The 20,262-nt window shown below is 44.6% G+C and overlaps 2 non-coding genes across 2 annotated transcripts; both read left to right on the top strand.

The window, feature by feature from the left end:
• Positions 1-5,129: 5,129 nt before the first annotated feature.
• Positions 5,130-5,270, top strand: LOC123390160. Its single transcript, XR_006604812.1, has one exon. It is a non-coding gene; the product is annotated as a U4 spliceosomal RNA (small nuclear RNA).
• An 806-nt stretch (positions 5,271-6,076) lies between these two features.
• Positions 6,077-6,217, top strand: LOC123390159. Its single transcript, XR_006604811.1, has one exon. It is a non-coding gene; the product is annotated as a U4 spliceosomal RNA (small nuclear RNA).
• Positions 6,218-20,262: the final 14,045 nt, after the last annotated feature.

Here is a 20,262-nt window from a genome sequence, read left to right as displayed (position 1 = left end):
AGTGTCCCATTGAGAGAAATGGTTAGATTTTCCACACCGGAGTGCTAAGCGCAAAATAATACATCCAAACAGCACTAAGTTAGGAATTCATTCTTAAGATAGAAGCTGTAAAGGTGCCTGGGTGGCTCAGTCCTTAAGTTTCTGCCTTTGGCTCAGGTCAGGACCCCAGGTCCTGGAATCCAGCCCCGCATGGGGCTCCCCGCTTAGCCAGAAGCCTGCTTTTTCCTCTCCCACTCTCCCTACTTGTGTTCCCTCTCTTGCTGTCTCATTCTCTCTCTCAAATAAATAAATAAAATCTTTTAAAAAATAGAAACTTTAATAATGGATTTAGACTAGACTCATACTCAACTTTAGTGATTATGATCCTTTGCACTCACCATGAGGAAATCAAGTTTCCACCTTGCAGCAGTTTGTGAACAAATATCTGAAAAACTGATGTTTTTGGAGTTTATATGAACAACTAGCTCCACACATAATATACAGGGAATAGTGTGTTTGCCCACTTGGCTTCTCCAATTTTATTTCTCCTTCTTTGTTTTTATTAAATTAGCCAACACAATGCCTAGGTCTCACTTACAGATATTCTGATTTAATTGGTCTGGGGAGATGCCTGGGCATCAATCAGTTTACAAAGTTCCCAGTTGTTCCTAACATGTAACCAAAGAGAACCTTTGTTCTCTAGCCTCACCTAAATAAGTTATCAATTTGTGTTGAGAACATTATCAAAGGCCAGCTAACCTGGACCTTGACGATCACTTAAGGAACAACTTCACCCATTTTAAGATAAACTGAAGCCCCGAAGAGTACGATCACCTAAGGAACAACTTCACCCATTTTAAGATAAACTGAAGCCCCGAAGAGTATTCTAGAAGTTGGAGTCAAAGTTTGACTCCTGATCCTCTCACTGAATGTGTGGAGGTAAATATTGGTAAAATCACCCAGGTTAGTGTTTGAGGGTAGGACCTCCAGCAACAGCTCAGATAGGTCACCCTGCTGGGATAATCACCTGACATGACAGCCTTTTGTGCCCTAGTTAACCTGACCACACTGGCTGAAAGAAAGGCCCAAAATATAGACTGGAAATTCTTACTAAGTCAAAAAAATTGTAATCAGCAATATTTTCTGCATTTATGGGTATTTGACCAAAACCTATTTTTTTTTAAAGATTTTATTTATTTATTTGACAGAGAGAAATTACAAGCAGAGAGGCAGGCAGAGAGAGGAGGAAGCAGGCTCCCTGCTGATGCGGGACTCGATCCCAGGACCCTGAGATCATGACCTGAGCCGAAGGCAGCGGCTTAACCCACTGAGCCACCCAGGCGCCCAAACCTATTGAAATGGCAAAACACGGACATTCCCCCAGCCACATTTTATTATGAAAAATTTCCAACCCATATTGTTTTCTCAGTTTGCCAAGTGGAATGAGCATCATTTATTGCGAGACTGCCTGATACAGGGCGATTGTGCTTTTAGGCCCCAAAGAATCTCATGTTCCAGGGAGAAATTAGCTGACTTTTCCATTTTCCTTAGTGCTGGAAACTCATCCGTGGAGAATGAAATCACCCAAGGCAGCTGGTGAAACACACAATTTCACCACACCAGGAATTCAGTGACTAAGTCTTTGATTTGATCAAAGTAAAACAATCTAAAATTAATCAAGTTGTTAATCTCCCCCCGCCCCCGCTAATTTTTCTTACCCTATGGAAAAAAATTGACTATACATCGGCATCAAACAGGACTTTTAAAAATGTCATTTTTGCATCTAGGTGATGACTGTTCACTGAAACAACACTTTGAACATTTCATGTTTGAATTTTTTTTTTTATTAAGATTTTATTTTTAGAGGTGTTTAAGCACCCAACACTTGATCTCAGCTCGGTTTCTTGATCTCAGGGTTGTAAGTTCAAGCCCTGTGTTGGGCTCCATGCTGGGCGTGGTGCCTACTTTAAAAAAAAAAGATTAAATTTTTAAGTGACCTCTACACCCAAAGTGGGGCTCAAACTTAAAATCCTAAGGTCAAGAGTCTCATGCTCTAGCGACTGGGCCCACCAGGAACCTCTCATGTTTGAAAAAAATATATTTTTTAAGATTTTATTTATTTGACAGGCAGAGATCACAAGTAGGCAGAGAGAGAGGTGGAAGCAGACTCCTGCTGAGCAGAGAGCCCTATGGGGGGCTTGATCCTAGGACCCTGGGATCATGACCTGAGCCGAAGGCAGAGGCTTTAACCCACTGAGCCACCGAGGTGCCCTGAAAAAAAGGGTTTTTTAAAATTTTATTTATTTGTTTGACAGACAGAGATCACAAGTAGGCAGAGAGGCAGGCAGAGAGAGAGAGAGAGAGAGAGAGAGAGAGGAAGGGAAGCGGACTCCCCACTGAGCAGAGAGCCCAATGCGGGACTTGATCCCAGAACCCTATAATCATTACCTGAGCTGAAGGCAGAGGCTTTAACCCACTGAGCCACCCAGGCACCCCTGAAATTTTTTATAATAAAATGTTGGGGAGCACCTGGGTGGCTCAGTCAGTTAAGCATCTGCCTTCCGCTGGGGTCATGATCTCAGGGTCCTAAGTCTTTGCATCAGGCTCTCTGCTCAGCAGGGAGTCTGCTTCTCCCTCGGGCTCTGCCTCTGCCCTCCTCATGCTCTCAATCTTTCTCACAAAGAAATAACATTTTTTTAAATAAATAAAAATTTTTAAAATACAATAAATATTAGGAAAAACGTCACTTTCTTGGAGACTGCTTTTTACATCTTAATGGGTAGCAAAAAGTAAAAGTATGTTAGAGAATATAGTTCAGGGAAGAAAGAAGTTCAGACATGAGTTTCTGACAGCTTTCCACTTGCCAAGGACAACAGGCAGTGGGAGCGAAAATTACTTCAAACTTTGTAAACTATGAACATTTCCTTTTTTTTTTTAAAGATTTTATTTATTTATTTGACAGAGAGAGAGAGAGATCACCAGTAGGCAGAGAGGCAGGTAGAGAGAGAAAGAGAAGAGGAAGCAGGCTCCCTGCTGAGTAGAGAGCCCAATTCAGGGCTCTATCCCAGGACCCTGAGATCATGACCTGAGCCTAAGGCAGAGGCTTAACCCACTGACCCACCCAGGTGCCCCTAAACTGTGAACATTTCTATGAAAGTAGCCTTCTTCAGACTCTTCTCTCTGAATTAATGTGTCCAACAAAAAACCTTTTGGCATTAGGGACGCCTCAGGGACTCAGTGGGTTAAGTCACTGCCTTCAGCTCAGGTCATAATCCTAGGGTCCTGGAATCGAGTCCCGCATTGGGCTCCTTGCTCAGCGGGGAGCCTGCGTCTCTCTTTGCCTCTGCCTGCCACTCTACCTGCTTGTGCACGCACTCTCACTCTCTCTGACAAATAAACAAAAATCTTAAAAAAACAAAACAAAACAATCTTTTGGTATTAAAAAAGAATTACCCCCCCCCAAAATTACCACATGACTCAGAACTTCCAATTATACACAGAAGAGAGTTGAGGGGCGCCTGGGTGGCTCAGTGGGTTAAACCTCTGCCTTCCGTTCAGGTCATGATCTCAGGGTCCTGGGATAGAGCCCCGCATGGGGCTCTCTGCTCGGCGGGGAGACTGCTTCCTCCTCTCTCTCTGCCTGCCTCTCTGCCTACTTGTGATCTCTCTCTCTCTCTGTCAAATAAATAAATAAAATCTTAAAAAAAAAAAAAAAGAAAAGAGTTGAAAACAAGGACTCAAACAGATACTAGTATGCCTCTGTTTGTAGGATTATTCACAATGCCAAAAAGTGGAAGCAATGCAGATTCATAGAATAATGGGTGGGTAGGGACGCCTGGGTGGCTCAGTTGGTTAAGCAGCTGCCTTCGGCTCAGGTCATGATCCCAGCGTCCTGGGATCGAGTCCCACATCGGGCTCCTTGCTCCACGGGGAGCCTGCTTCTCCCTCTGACTCTGCCTTCCACTCTGTCTGCCTGTGCTCGCTCTCACTCTCTCTCTCTCTGACAAATAAATAAATAAAATCTTAAAAAAAAAAAAAAAGAATAATGGATGGGTAATAAAATTCCAAACAATGGAATACTAATCAGACGTAAAGAGGAATGAAATTCTGATATATACTACAACATGGATAGACCTTAAACCATTACCCTATGAAATAAGCGTCTCTCTGGCTCCGTAGGAAGAACATGCAACTTTTGATCTATGGTGGTGTATACGTTGGGTGTTGAGATTACTTAAGTAAACTTAAAAAAAGTAAGTAAACTTAAAAAGTAAACTTAAGTGAGTAAACTTTAAAAAAAGTAAACTTAAAAAAAAAAAAATAGCCAGGGCACCTGGGTTGCTCAGTTGGTTAAGTGTCTGCCTTCGGCTCTGGGATGGAGCTCCTTATGGGGCTCTCTACTCAGCTAGGAGCCTGATTTTCCCTTTCCCTCGCACTCCTCCCCAGTCCATCTTGTGCTCTCTCGTGGGCGCTCTCTATCTCAAATAAATAAATAAATAAATTCTTTAAAAAAAAAAAAAGCCAGACACAAAAAATAAAATATTGTATGATTCTGCTTATATGAGATACTTAGAAGAGTCAAATTTGTAGAGACAGAAAGTAGAATAGAAGTTGCCAGGGGCTGAAAGAGGAAGGAATGGGTAGGGGAGTTAGTGTTTAATGGGTACGGAGTTTCAATTGGGGTGATGGAAAAGTTTGTGAAAGGTGGAGTAATAGTTGCAAAGAATAAACGTACTTAATGCTACTGAATTGTATACTTAAAAATGGTTAAAATGGTGAATTTTATGATATATGTAGTTTCTCCAATTTATGAAAAAATCTATTTTGGAGATGATAGTACGCGGTGAATCGGTAGCCAAGTGAACACACGCTGACACAGCCCATTTTTCATCCGCCCCAATTCACTCTATGAATGAAGCTATTAGCATGTTCCCTCCCATAATGCTTTGCTTCGTGCTCCCTCAAAACTTAGTTAAGTGAAATCAAGAAATAAATCCTCAGAAATAGCTTATGCATTTTCGAGGGATCCTTATACGGTTGAATAATTTTCAATCAAATAAGAATTGATGGTTTTTCTATGAGACTCAAACTCGCATTTCTGAAATAGGAACCTTACCTATTGGGGATAATGATTGGGGGCGTTACTCGTTAGCTTTGCGCAGTGGCAGTATCGTAGCCAATGAGGTTTATCCGAGGCGCGATTATTGCTAATTGAAAACTTTTCCCAATACCCCGCCGTGACGACTTGAAATATAGTCGGCATTGGCAATTTTTGACAGTCTCTACGGAGACTGATTTCCTTGGTTTAATGTAAGTGTTTCTGTGCAGCTTTTAAAGATTTTGTTTATTTATTTGACAGAGAGAAATCACAAGTAGTTGGAGAGGCAGGCAGAGAGAGGAGGAAGCAGGCTTCCTGCTGAACAGAGAGCCCGCGAGCCCGATGCGGGACTCGATCCCAGGACCCTGAGATCATGACTTGAGCCGAAGGCAGCGGCTTAACCCTCTGAGCCACCCAGGTGCCCCTGTGTAGCCTGTTTCTATTGGCATTGGTGGACTATGGGGTTGGGGGCGTTAGTTAGGACTTGCAGGATGCGGTTATTATCATTTATTGTTTGCCGAGCCCCGTAACAACGTGCGTTGGTGTAGTTTGTTTTTGGTTTTTTTTGGTCAACATTTTTATTTCTGCCCTAGTAACGTTCGAGATTGCACGGATATCTCCTGAGACCTTTGCCCACCTGGTTCTCTGAACCTCCGCCGGCGGTCACTCGTCTTTTTCTGGTTCATTCGTTTTCCCCGCTTTCAAAACCGCCGCTCAGGTTCTTCAACTCAAAATTCAGGTCTAACCTGGTCATGTCTGTGATGTCATGAGGATTTGCATAAGGTTACCCAGCATCCCCTGCGAATGCATTCTCAATTCCAAAATCTGAATGTTCGACCGAGATGATCCAACAAGCACAAACCTCCGGCGCAGACGGACCTTAACTATAACTGCTAGAAGCAGAACGCATCAGATCCACAAACTCGCTGGCAGTAACTCACCGTCACTGATAAGATAGTTGTCATGCGTGGGGGAGCAGGGTGCGTGAAGGAGTTTTTCAGCTTTGCGCAGTGGCAGTATCGTAGCCAATGAGGTTTATCCGAGGCGCGATTATTGCTAATTGAAAACTTTTCCCAATACCCCGCCATGACGACTTGAAATATAGTCGGCATTGGCAATTTTTGACAGTCTCTACGGAGACTGAATATGCCTGTTTTTAAAAAGCAGTATGAAATGTGTTTTGGTGGTTCCTTATGTATCTCGTTGTTTTTCGTTGCATAACAGTGGGCGGTGAAAATTTGCTCTCTTTATGGGCTCCTTTCTGAAGGTCTGGGTCTTTCTGTTTCATAGTAATGTGCAGTTATTTCCACCAAAGTGTATTTTTCTCGGGTTTATTTATTCATTTGACAGAGACAGAGATCACAAGTAGGCAGAGAGAAAGGGGGATGCAGACTCCCTGCTGAGCAGAGAGCCTGATGTGGGGGTCTTGGCTCATGACCCGAGCCAAAAGCAGAGGCTTAAACCACTGAGCCACCTAGGCACTCCTCACCCAGATGCTTTTATTTTATTTTTTTTTTTTTTAAGATTTTATTTATTTATTTGACAGAGATCACAAGTAGGCAGAGAGAGGAAGGCAAGCAGACTCCCCGCTGAGCAGAGAGCCTGATGCGGGCCTCGATCCCAGGACCCTGGGATCAGACCTGAGCCGAAGGCAGAGATTTATAACCCGCTGTACCACCCAGGCTCCCCTCCCAGATGCCTTTTAAAGCAACTAGTAGGCCAACGGAAGGTAGAGCTGTGTTTGGAACCAAGTGCCCTCACATCTAGGGGTGTACTGGATTCCACGACACCGGCTACCTCTAGTCTTGTCCTATGTTATGAAGGCCAGGGACGTCCCCGGACAGAAGCCTTCGGGAGTCCTACCCTTGCGCATGGCAGATCCAGCTGGACATGGGTGGACCGCCGTGACCCATCAAACACTTTACTGGTCTGTAAACAAAAGGATGTGTATGGGGCGCCTGGGTGGCTCAGTGGGTTAAGCCTCTGCCTTCGGCTCAGGTCATGATCCCGGAGTCCTGGGATCAAGCCCCGCATCGGGCTCTCTGCTCCGTGGGGAGCCTGCTTCTCCCTCTCTCTCTCTCTCTGCCTGCCTCTCTATCTACTTGTGATCTCTCTCTGTCAAATAAATAAACATCTTTAAAAAAAAAAAAAAAAAAAAAAGGATGTGTGGCCCAGGGGAAAACCACCCCTGCGGTAAATTAGACCCAGTCCCTGCTTTAGGGAGCTCACAGTCTTGAGACCACAAGTAAGCAAACGAACAGATAAACTCGGAAATTACAGATGATTCCAGTGCTATGAAGAACAGAAGCAGGGAGATGTGATGGAGCCATCCAGAAGACCAGCCAAGTTCCGACAGCAGCCACTGAGTACTTAACTGTGTACCAGACTACACAAAAAGTCCGTAATATGCTTCATTCCATTTAGTTCTCACAGAAACCACTCTCCATTCCTTTTTTTTTTTCAACAAACAGCTCTATTGAGTTATAATTGACATTCAATAAACCACGCATATTCAAAGCACACAACTTTATAAGTTTTGAGACAATGTACACCCATGACACCATTACTGCCGTCCAGAGAGTGAACACGTTCATCACTGCCCCCAAATTTCTGGTGTTCATTTTTAATCCATCCCCACCTCCCATCTCTTCCCACTCCCTTGTGTCACTATGATTAGCATTTTCCAGAGTTCTACATAAATGGAATCATAGGGTATGTAAATTTTTGAGATTGACTTTTTCACCAAACCTAATGTCCTTGAGGTCCATCCAGGTTGTTGCATTAATCCATAATTCATTCCTTTCTCTCACTGAGAAGCATTCCGTTGATGGAAGTATCAGAGTTTGTTCAATTATTCACCCACTGAAGGACACATGGGTTGCTGCCTGACCAGTAAAGCTCCTAAGAACATTCCTGTACAAGTTTTGGTGAGGCCCCCTGGCTGGCTCAGTCAGTAGAACATGTGATTCTGGATCTTGGGGTCATGAGTTCAAGCCCATAGGAGCATAGGGCTTCCTAAAAAAGGAGAAGGAAAAGAACAATCCAAGTTCTGTGTGAGCATACATTTTTAATTCCCTGGGGCCATATGGGAAATTACATGTTTAGTTTTGTAACGAATTGCCAGATTATTTTCCAGACTAGCTGCATCATTTTACTTTCCATGTGCAGTCTTTTAAAATCTAGACAAGCGGGGCGCCTGGGTGTCTCAGTGGGTTAAGCCTCTGCCTTCAGCTCAGATCATGATCTCAGGGTCCTGGGATTGAGCCCCACGTTGGGCTCTCTGCTTGGCGGGGAGCCTGCTTTCCCCCTCTCTCTCTGCCTGCCTCTGCCTACTTGTGATTTCTCTCTCTCTCTCTGTCAAATAAATAAATAAAATCTTAAAAAATAAAATAAAATCTAGACAAGCCTCCCAGCCTTTCCTCTTTCTTTTATGATATTGATTTTTTTTTTTTTTTTTTTTTTGTAAGAGCTCAAGACAGGTATCTTGCAGAAGTCCCACATTCTGACTTCATCTGATGGTGTCCTGGGGAGGTGTTGACAAACATATTCCTTTGTCACCCTGTATTTCCTATACCCAGGACTTGATTAGATTCAAGAGAAGTTGAAGGGCGTCTCTGTGAACTTTGCACTGCATCTTCCACTGTCAGTGAAGCTGAATTTAAGCACCTGGTTAAGGTAACTGCTCTGCCTCTACTATAAAAGTAATCAGTAATTTGTGGAATGAACACTTGCCATAGAAACCATTTGAGACTAAAAGCCTTTGCTTTCCATGACTACCTTCTTCTTTTTTTTTTTTTTAAGATTTTATTTATTTATTTGACAGAGAGAAATCACAAGTAGTCGGAGAGGCAGGCAGAGAGAGAGAGAGGAGGAAGCAGGCTCCCTGCTGAGCAGAGAGCCCCACGTGGGACTCGGTCCCAGGACCCTGAGATCATGACCTGAGCCGAAGGCAGCGGCTTAACCCACTGAGCCACCCAGGCGCCCTCCATGACTACCTTCTTAAACTACTTCCTGATCAGTCATCAAATCTGACTGAGTAAGATAAATTAATGTCACTCCTTCTCTGGAAAATCCCGGATAGGTTTCCAGGGGCTGAGGGATGCCCTGCGTTCAGGACAGGAATTCGAGAGCCACCGAGAAGCCAATGTATCAGAACTGAGCAAACATGATGGCAAGAAGAGGTCAGTGAGCATTTCTCAAAGGGGCATTCTGGGAAGAAAAAGAGGGGCAGGGCACCGAGGGGGCTTCGGGCTCCCTGCTCCAAGGAAGTCTGCCTCTCCCTCTCCCTCGGCCTGCCACTCCCCCTGCTTATGCTCTTTCTCTGTGTCAGATAAATAAAATCTTAAAAAAAAAAAAAAAAAGTACATACCTTAAATTTTAAAAAATACTTTGAAAAAAAAGAAAAAGGGGGAACATCCTGGAGACCCCATGTTGATTGATTAAGAAATTCAAAAGGAGGCAGGCGTGCTACCCAGAGGTTGAAATGTTGATATAATTGTCCCTGATGGTGTGGTCTGGAAATGCGCCCCAACCATTTCTTTCCACCTTAGCTGGTTTGCCGAGATGGCTGATCAGAGTACTGACCCAGGTCTGGAGGAAATAGAAGATGGTGCTCTTGTGGCAAATTCTGTATTGATCAGAATGTCAGCTGACACTCTGGCAAACACTGACCTATGTGATGTGGTGTGCGTGTGTATGCGTGTGTGTTTGTCTGTGTGTGTGTGATTTTCTTAGAATTTCTAATAGCAAGTAAGTGAAATAATGACTAATTTGTGGGCAAACACAAAAGCATGGGAAAACCACTGAAAAGACGAACAAATAAAGAAAACAAAATAATGTTTTTATTTTAAAAAGGGAAAAGTTAGGCATTCGTTAAGCATCTGCCTTTGGCTTGGGTCATGGCCCTTGGGACATGGGATCGAGCCCCCCATTGGGCTTTCTGCTTGGCGGGAAGCCTGCTTCTCCCTCTCCCACTCCTGCTTGTGTTCCCTCTCTCGCTGTGTCTCTGTCAAATAAATAAATAAAATCTTTTTTAAAATTTAAAAAAATAAAAGAGGGAAAAGTTACAGAACATCCATGTGACATTTTGCTCTCAGCTCTACTGGACTCTTCTTTTGGCTGAGTAATTTGAGTTGCAATGATTTTTTTTTTTTAAGATTTTTATTTATTTATTTGACAGAGATTGATCACAAGTAGACAGAGAGGCAGGCAGAGAGAGAGAGGAAGGGAAGCAGGCTCCCCGCTGAGCAGAGAGCCTGATGTGGGACTCTATCCCAGGACCCTGAGATCATGACCCGAGCCGAAGGCAGCGGCTTAACCCACTGAGCCACCCAGGCGCCCCTGATTTTTTTTTTAATTGCAGTAAAAATCAGACAACATAAAAATAGGTGTTTGAAAGTGAATCCATAAGCTGTTAACATACTGTTTTCTGTTTCACAATAATACTATCTCACAATATTTATTAATTCACAATATTTATTAATTCACAATAATTATTAATTCACAATTATTTCACAATAATTTTTTCTGATTACAAAATTACTGCACATAATTTTGCATATAAAATCCAAGCATTGTATACACAAAGATCCCCCACCATAAGCCTTCCTCTCCTACTAGAGGAGAAAACCACAGGTAAGTGAGACTATTCTTCCAAATTGTTCTATTCCTATGGCAACATTATTATTAACAAACACTGGATTGTATTCTACCTCAGTGCTACTAATTCTTTTTTCTTTCTGCTAAATAATACAATGGTGGCATATTACCTATATCAGTACATAGCTCCCCTCTTCCTGTATGGGTATATCTCACTTCAGCTAACCAGTCTCCTGAACATGGACATTTGACATATTTTCATTTTTCCTGATTAGAAGCAAAGCTCCTATGAACATCCTTGCATGTGCAGCTTTGCCTACTCGTGGGGTATTTCTTTTTTTTAAGATTTTATTTATTTGACAGACAGAGATCACAAGGAGGCAGAGAGGCAGAGAGAGGAAGGGAAGCAGGCTCCTTGCCGAGCAGAGAACCCAATGCAGGGTTCGATCCCAGGACCCTGGGATCATGACCTGAGCCGAAGCCAGAGGCTCTAACCCACTGAGCCACCCAGGCGCCCCTTGTCGGGTATTTCTAGGGAAAATTTCTATAGATCTGATTGCCTGCACAAAGGTCATGCCTATTTTGCATTTGAGAGGTGTCCCCAAATCAGCTCCCCCGAGACTCTTCCAATGTATTCACCCACAAAGCCACGTAGGGAGAGCACCTGGAGAATGTCTGATGTATATGTTTGGATGTCTCAGCAGTTTTCCCGTTAGGGAAGGGAAGAGGGAGGGGTGTGAATTCACATCCAGTTTCAACACTGCTTTGTTCTCCAGCTCCTTTCCAGACAGAGAGCAAGAAAAGACTGTTGGGTGAGGTAGTCCTGGCCCTCCCCACCACACAGGGAAATAGCTTTGGAAACACCAACACCCTCCATGGAGCCAACAGTCATTCCACCCTCGCTCCCTGTTACCCCAGCCAATCTGGACCCCTAACTCCAAGGAACAGAGAGCCTGAGGACCATCTCAGCAAGGAAATGACCCACCAGCCCCCCAAACAATCTTCTTAGTGTTCAAGTCACTTCAGGATATCTGTAAGAATCAGCTGGGAGCTTTTAAAAAATTCTGAAGCCCCGGGGCACCTGGGTGGCTCAGTGGGTTAAAGCCTCTGCCTTCAGCTCAGTCATGATCCCAGGGTCCTGGGATCAAGCCCCATATCAAGCCCCATATAGAGCCCCATATCAAGCCCCGCATCCGGTTTTCTGCTCAGCAGGGCGCCTGCTTCCTCCTCTCTCTCTGCCTGCTTCTCTGCCTACTTGTGATCTCTGTCTGTCAAATACATAAATACAATCTTTAAAAAATAAGTAAATAAAAATTCTGAAGCCCAGGTTGCATCCTAAGACAATTAAATCAGAATTTCTGAGCATTAGTTCTGGGCAAAAATAAATAAAATCATCATCATCATAATTACTTTTTAAAAATTATATATATCATTTAAAAAATTAAAATTAAAAATTAAAAGTTAAGTTTAAAAATTAAAATAAAAAATTTTACATGATATAGGACATTTTACATGATATAGGAAAAGTGCTTCCGATGATGCCTGACCCAGAGTTAAATGCTTTGGTAGGGGTCATAGGACCAATTATCTAAGCCTGGGCGGTGGTCAGGGAAGGCTTCCTGGAAAAGGGGGTAGCTGAGCTGTGAACTTAAAGAGAGCGGTTAACTAAAAGAGAGTGGTTAACCAGGACAGAGAGGATGACTTTTTACAGGAGTTAACAGCCCCTGCAGGGGTCTGGAGACAGAGGAACTAAAAGTCAGCCCCTGAGACTGGAGCTGAGAAGGGAGAAAGTAGCCACACTGGGTCTTTTAATGGGGTTACAAGTCCTGGAAAACTACTGGGTTTTATTCTGGTGTCTTTTTTTTTTAAGATTATTTATTTACTTATTTATTTGACAGAAAGAGTACAAACAGGGGGAGTGGCAGGCAGAGGAAGAAGGAGAAACAGGCTCCCCACTGAGCAGGGAGCCTGATGTGGGGCTCCATCCCAGGACCCTGAGATCATGATCTGAGCTGAAGGCAGATGCTTAACCAACTGAGCCACCTGCGCACCCCTTATTCTGGTGTCCTGAAGGATTTCAGCAGGATGGTGGGAGCCCAGACCATGCCTTCCCTCCCAATTCAGAGGCAGCAGGGCCTTCCTAAGGCTGTGTGCCCCCACGCTCCCGTTCGTGAGCCAGCCCGTGGACTCTCAAGTCAGGACGGTCCTGGCTTTGAATCCTGACTTCACCACTTTGTACCCGTGTGACCTCCAGCCAGTATCCTTATTCATGAGCCTCAGTTTCCTGGCCTATAAAATAGGCATGAACCCCACCTTGGGTTTTTCGCAAGGATTAAATGAGATAATGTAAAAGACTTAACATAGTGCATCCCACCCTTCAAACAATAAATGTTCTAGTATAATAATAATTATTATATATAAATAAGACATAAATATTTATATATAATACTAATTCTAATATAATAATGATTTTATAACAATAACTATTAATATGATTGATAATAGTCCATGATATTGATTCTGCAACCCCTGGGTGACTGGTCAGATCCCTAAATCTGTCTTTTTCTCTCCCAGGCTTAATCTCTCTCTGGTCCTCCCATGATAATTAGAGTTTCAATTTCTCAGGCTTTTTCCTGCATTTTTCGTGTGTGGAATGCACATAACAACCTTGGGAGGCATGTATTTTATTATCCAGATTTTACCATTAAGGTAACAGAGGCTCAGAGTGGTTAAGCCACTTGCCCTAAACCACCCAGCTAAGTATCAGACCTTCAACTTCACACACATTCATTGATAAGGAAACTGAGGCTCAGAAAGATGAGGTTATCATGAGTAAAGCTGCACAGTTGGCAGGTGGCAGGGCTGGGGTTTAAATCCTTGTCTGTCCTGTGACTCCTGGACTCTTAAGAGTTTCCTCCAGAGGGCTGACATGCTTGCTAGGATCCACTCTTTGAACCACCTGGGGAGATAAGCGGGAGAGGCTGGAAGCTTCCATTTTTGCTGCCCTTCCTCTGGGGCTCTCATAAACTCGACCACCAGCCCCTTCTTCTGGAATGCCCTTCTCACTGCCTGCCTCCCATTCTCCAAAAATCAGGTCAGTGTTCATTCTTTTCCGAGAAATATTTCCAAGTCTCCCTTGAATCACTCTTAAGCAGTTGAGTCTCTTTCATGTTAACGTCTGTAGTGTCTTTTTTTTTTTTTTTTTTTTTTTTTAAGATTTTGTTTCTTTGGTAGAGAGAGAGCAAACATGAGCAGGGAGAGTGGCAAGCAGAAGGAGAAGTGGGCTCCCCATAGAGCAAGGAACCTGATTTGGGACTCAAACCCAGGACGCTGGGGTCATGACCTTAGCCAAAGGCAGACCCTTAACCAATTGAGCAGTGTCATTTTTACAATGTAATTGTATTTTAGTTTAAAAATATCAATTCATGGGGTGCCTGGGTGGCTCAGCAGGTTAAAGCCTCTGCCTTCGGCTCAGGTCATGATCTCAGAGTCCTGGGATCGAGCCCCACATCGGGCTCTCTGCTCAGTGTGGAGACTGCTTCCTCCTCTCTGCCTGCCTCTCTGCCTACTTGTGATCTCTCTGTCAAATAAATAAATAAAATCTTTTTAAAAATATCAATTAATTATGAGAATAGGTAAAATGGCAAATGTGGTTTAAACTTCAAAAGATTCAAAGGGGTGTTTAGTGAAATCACCTGCCCACTCCTGATCCCCAGCCTCTTGCTCCCAGCCTTACCCCCTGCCATTTAACACGAATGTTTATGTATTCTCCCAGACCTCTCCAGCATTTAGAAGCATCTCATAAACACCCTTTCCCCATAAATGATACACATGTTACAAACACTGTTCAGTGTTTGTTTTTTTTTAGATCTTGAAGACAGCTTCTTATTAGTATTTAATGATCTTCCTGGATCTCTTCTGTGGCTAGAGTTTTCCATTGTAGGACTGTATGTGGTTTACTTACCCATTCCCCTGTCCATGGACATTTGGTTTGTTTCTAGTGCTTTGCTTTTAAAGATTTTATTTATTTATTTGACATAGAGAGCACAAGTAGGCAGAGAGGCAGGCAGAGAGAGAGAGGAGGAAGCAGGCTCCCCAGTGAGCAGACAGCCCGATGCAGGACTTGATCCCAGGACCCTGAGATCATGACCTGAGCTGAAGACAGAGGCGGAACCCACTGAGCCACCCAGGCGCCCCTCCAGTCTTTTGCTTTTTTTTTTTTTTAAGATTTTATTTATTTGTTGTCAGAGAGAGAGCACAGGCAGACAGAATGGCAGGCAGAGGCAGAGGGAGAAGCAGGCTCCCTGCCGAGCAAGGAGCCCGATGTGGGACTCGATCCCAGGACCCTGGGATCATGACCTGAGCTGAAGGCAGCTGCTTAACCAACTGAGCCACCCAGGCGTCCCAAGTCTTTTGCTTTTATTTTTATTTATTTATTTATTTATTTTATTTAATTTATTTATTTGAGAGAGAGACAGTGAGAGAGAGCATGAGTGAGGAGGAGGTCAGAGAGCGAAGCAGACTCCCCATGGAGCTGGGAGCCTGATGTGGGACTCGATCCCGGGACTCCTGGATCATGACCTGAGCCGAAGGCAGTCGTCCAACCAACTGAGCCACCCAGGCGTCCCAAGTCTTTTGCTTTTAAACACAGCACTGCGGAGGGGCCTGGCTGGCTCAGTTGGTGGAGCATGTGACTCTTGATCTCAGAGTCATGAGTTTGAGTCCCATGTGGGGTGTAGAGATTACTTAAAATCTGGGCTCCTGGGTGGCTCTGTGGATTAAAACTTCTGCCTTCGGCTCAGGTCATGATCTCAGAGTCCTGGGTCCGAGCCCCTTATCAGGCTCCCTGCTCAGTGGGAAGCCTACTTCTCCCTCTCCCCCTGCCCCCCTACCACCGCTGGTGTTCCCTCTCTCGCTGCCTCTGTCAAATAAATAAATAAATAATCTTACAAATAAATAAAATCTTAAAACAAGACAAAACAGCATTGCAGCTAAAGGCCCCCATACTTGAGACTTTGTCAGTTCTGGGAAACCCGTGAATGTCTGTGATGGAGGAGAAAGGCTGCGGCTGGGGTTCTGGTCCTGATCACGCAACTAATCTTACAGCCCAGGCAATACATCTCTTTATGCCTCAGTGTCCCAGCCCTTCTTTCTTTCAAATAAAATTTATCAAACTCCTCTCATTCTAGACACTGGTGGAGAAGAGAAGCCCAGACCCTCTTCTCATAATCCTGACATTTTAATGGGGGAGGAAGGGAGAGACAAATAACCAACAGGTAAACAAATAAATACAGGACATAATGTCCAAAGGTGAAAGTAAATAAAATAAACCGGCATAAAGGGATACAGGGTCTGATGAGGGGGTTGGGGAGTTTGAGGATAACATGCCCAGGATCTGAGGAGGTGACTCATGAAGTGAGATCTCAACGATGAGCAAGAACAGCTGTGCCAAGATCGCGGAAGAACATTCCAGAAAGAGGCTCACAGGTTCGAGGGCTCCAAAGTCAGAACTAGTTTGCTGTGTTCGAGGGATGTGATGGAGGCCAGGGTGGCTGGAGTGAGAAGAATCGGGGAGCCTGGAAAACAACAAGATCTGGGGTGCTGCCTTGCAGAGCCTCGGGAGGATTTTGGATTTATTCCCGGTGCAACAGGAAACTGCTGAACGGGTGAAGCAGGGGAATGACAATGGGACGATGTATGTTTTTTAGATACTACCTTGTGACCCAGCCATACCACTCTTGCGTATTTATGTCTGTGCAAAGACTTCTCTACAAATATTCATAGCCCCTTTGTTCACAGTGGCCCAAACTGGGAAAACAGCCCAAATAGCCATCAACAGGACAGTGGAGGATCAAAGTGTGGTACCTCTGTACACAGGCGTCTTACTCGTAATAAAAAGGAGCAAACTCTTGATACACACGACGTGGATGAATTTCATGAACGTGCTGGGGACAGGAAGCCAGGCGTCCCCACACCCTACAGAAAAGGAGAGAGAAAACATGTTGTATGATTCCATTTACATAAATGCATTATAAAGAAAATGCTGGGGCACCTGGGTGGCTTCCATAGGCTGCCTTGGGCTCAGGTCATGACCCCGGGGGCTCCCTGCTCAGCCAGGAATCTGCTTTTCCTTCCTTTCCCTCTGTCCCCCTCCCAGGCCCCTCCCCAACACTTGTGATCTCTCTTGCTCACTCTCTCTCTCAAATAAAATCTTAGGAAAGAAAGAGAGAGAGAGAGAAAGGAAGAAAGAAAAGGCAAAGTAATCGATAGTCAAAGAAAGCAAATCGGTGGTTACTTGGGGCCAGCAGTCAGGGGCAAGGAATGAAAAGCAGGGGGCAGGAAAAAACAATGGAATGTTCTGTATCTGGATTGCAGTGGGGGTTCCGTGGGTGTATCCACCTGTCAAAGCCCATTGAACTAGCCCACTTGTTACTGGTGTGTCTTATTAGGTATAACATAGGACAGAGAGGACTGGGGATGACTTCCCATTGTGCCCCTGTCAACTTGTGGGCCCATAGCTGACATTGGACATGGAGGATGGAGCAGCTTTGGAGGGAAATCCAGTCCCCTTCACTCCCAGAAGGACCGGACGGTCTCTTGAGATCCTTTCTGCCCCTACAATTCTTGGTGTAAAATTGGAAAATTCCTCCCTTCCCAGGCTTGTCAGTGGATTGTCAGTGACCGAGAAGCAGCCTCACCATCGCCACCTTGTGGGGGAGACTGGGTAACAGGAAGGCTGGAATTCCAGCCGAGGTCTCACTTCTGTTCCATTGTCTGGTTTTTCCTGAGTTCTCTGTCCCCGCTCAACTCCTGCCACTACATAGTGTCCCTGGGCGGTGGCTGAGCCTCGGGAAGTGTCCCAAGCGCCATCGTGAGTTTTGCTATCCCTGAGAACCCACCGTGCTGTGACTTAACTATATATTTCGGGACTCCTGGGTGGCTTAGTTGGTTGAGCATCTGCCTTCGGCTCAGGCTCTTCATGATCCCATGGTCTGACACAGCTAGGGGCAAGGGGCAAGAGCTCTTTGTCAACACCCAGCAAAAGAACTGACAACAACAGTGGACCTGGGGCGCCTGGGTGGCTCAGTGGGTTAAGCCTCTGCCTTCAGTTCAGGTCATGATCTCAGGGTCCTGGGATGGAGCCCCACATTGGGCTCCCTGCCCCTCTGCCTACTTGTGATCTATCTCTCTGTCAAATAAATAAATAAAATCTTAAAGCAAAACAACAACAGTGCACTTAACCTCTGATACAGCGCTTTCACCCCTGGAAACTGATCTTCAGGAAATATTAAAGATACACTGTAGGGGCCCTGGGGGGCTTGGTCATATAAGCAGTTGCCTTGGGGCGCCTGGGTGGCTCAGTGGGTTAAAGCCTCTGCCTTCGGCTCAGGTCATGATCCCAGGGTCCTGTGATCAAGCCACGAATCTGGCTCTCTGCTCAGCGGGGAGCCTGCTTCCTCCTCTCTCTGCCTGCTTCTCTGCCTACTTGTGATCTCTGTCAAATAAATAAAATCTAAAAAAAAAACCCAAACCAGCTGCCTTGTCCCTCTGCCTCTCCCCCTGCTCATGCTCTCTCTTGCTCTCACGCTCTCTCAAATAGATAAGTAAAATCTTTATTTTTAAAACATATTTTTATTTAATTGTTTATCAGAGAGAGAGAGAGAGAGCACAAGCAGGGGGAACATAAGGCAGAGGGAGAAGCAGGCTCCTTGCAGAGCAAGGAGCTCAGTGAGGGACTGGGTCCCAGGACTCTGGGCTCATGACCTGAGCCAAAGGCAGATGCTTAACCGACTGAAACCACCCAGCCATCTTGATAAGTAAAATTAAAAAAAAAAAAAAAAAGGATGCACTCCCATATTTATATATTTTGTATTATGAACACTTAATTTTAATCTTTTAATTGATTTGGTTTTTTTCTAAATTTCTTCTTACTGTGAACTACCGTACAGAAAACTTCCCCATCTATATTATAAGCTCTGGAATTTACTCTTGGAAATCTTTTTCCCCCTTCATCCCTTCTTTCTTTCCAGTGTCAACTGTTAAGACATGGTCTCTGGCTTCCTGAAGTCTAGAGTCTAGCAGGAGACAGAGATCTGCAAATGAGTGCACAGGAACTGTTTAATTATAATTGTCAGGAGTGCATTCCAGGTGCTAAAAAAAGATCTTAATAACAGGGGCCTCGCAGATCAGGGCATGGTTTTCTAAGGCAATGGCTTTTAGGTCGAAATCCCCAAAATAATGATGCCAGCTCACAATTAAAGCTGCACTGTCCCGTGGGGTAGCCACTGGCCCCACGTGGCGGCTGAGCACTGGATGTGTGGCTAGTCAAACTGAGAAGTGTTCTCAATGTAAAATACACACTGGAAAAAAAAAGTAAAATATTTCGGATACTTTTCATACTGATTAAAAATGAGGGGGGGGTGCCAGGATGGCACAGTCGGTTAAGCTTCCGACTCTTGGTTTTGGTTCAGGTCATGATCTCAGGGTCATTGAGAGTGAGTCCCACATAGGCTCCACATTCTGAGCTGCATCTGCTTAACACTCTCTCTCCCTCTGCCCCTCCCCTCACACAGTCTCTCTTATCTCTCTAATTAGTAAGTAAGTAAGTAAATAAATACAAAGTTGAAATGAGGACCCTGGGATCATGACCTGAGCCGAAGGCAGAGGCTTTAACCCACTGAGCCACCCAAGTGCCCTAAATTTAATTTTTTGTAATATTTTATTTATTTGAGAGAGAGAGTGAGTGAGAGAGAGCACAAGCAGGGGGAGAGGCAGAGGAGAGAGGGTGAGGGGGAAGCAGGCTCCTCGATGAGCAGAGAGCCCGATGTGGGGCTCAATCCCAGGACCCCAGGATCATGACCTGAGCCGACCAACTGAGTGACCTGGGCACCCTGGATAATATATTAAGATTCATTTACCAGTTGTTTTCTACCTTTTTATTTATTTGTTTAAAAAAATTACTTATTTGAGAGAGAGAGAGGGCACGAGCTGAGGGAGAGGGACAAGCAGACTCTGTGTTGAGTGTGGAGCCTGATGGGGGGCCTCGATCCCAGGGCCCTGAGATCATAACTTGACTGAAATCAAGAATCTGAGGCTTAACCGATTAAGCCTCTATTAAATGAGGCTACTGGAAAGTCTTAAATTACATCTGTGGCTTGCATTTTGTTTCCAGTGGGTATGGCTGAGCCAGAAAATGCTTGCTGGTAGCAAGGATCATTCTGAGTACTCAATGTGTGGTGCCTCATTTCATCTGACCGTGTCTCTCAGAGGTGGCTAGTATTCATCTTTCTGCAGAGGTGGAAACCTGAGGTGCAGAGAGTAAACAGCTAGAGACTCGCCACCAGCAAGAAGCATAGTGGGGGTTTGAACCCCCGGTGGAGTCCTTCTGCCTAACCAATGTGCACTTAACCTCTACCCCACTCTACTGAGTACCAGTACCACTGTGCTGGGACAGCCATAGCCATCAGAGTGGAAGGAACAGCACAGAGATATTTCATGGACTAATTTTTAATTTTTAAAAAATTTAATTTAATTTAATTTTTTAAAAAAGTAAAAAGAGGGGTGCCTGGGTGGCTCAGTTGGTTGGG

The sequence above is a fragment of the Mustela putorius genome, unplaced genomic scaffold (genome assembly GCF_011764305.1).
Source record: "Mustela putorius furo isolate JIRA1106 unplaced genomic scaffold, ASM1176430v1.1 tig00537248_pilon_pilon_pilon, whole genome shotgun sequence".
Taxonomy (NCBI): domain Eukaryota; kingdom Metazoa; phylum Chordata; class Mammalia; order Carnivora; family Mustelidae; genus Mustela; species Mustela putorius.
This window is presented reverse-complemented; position numbering and strand designations above follow the sequence as displayed.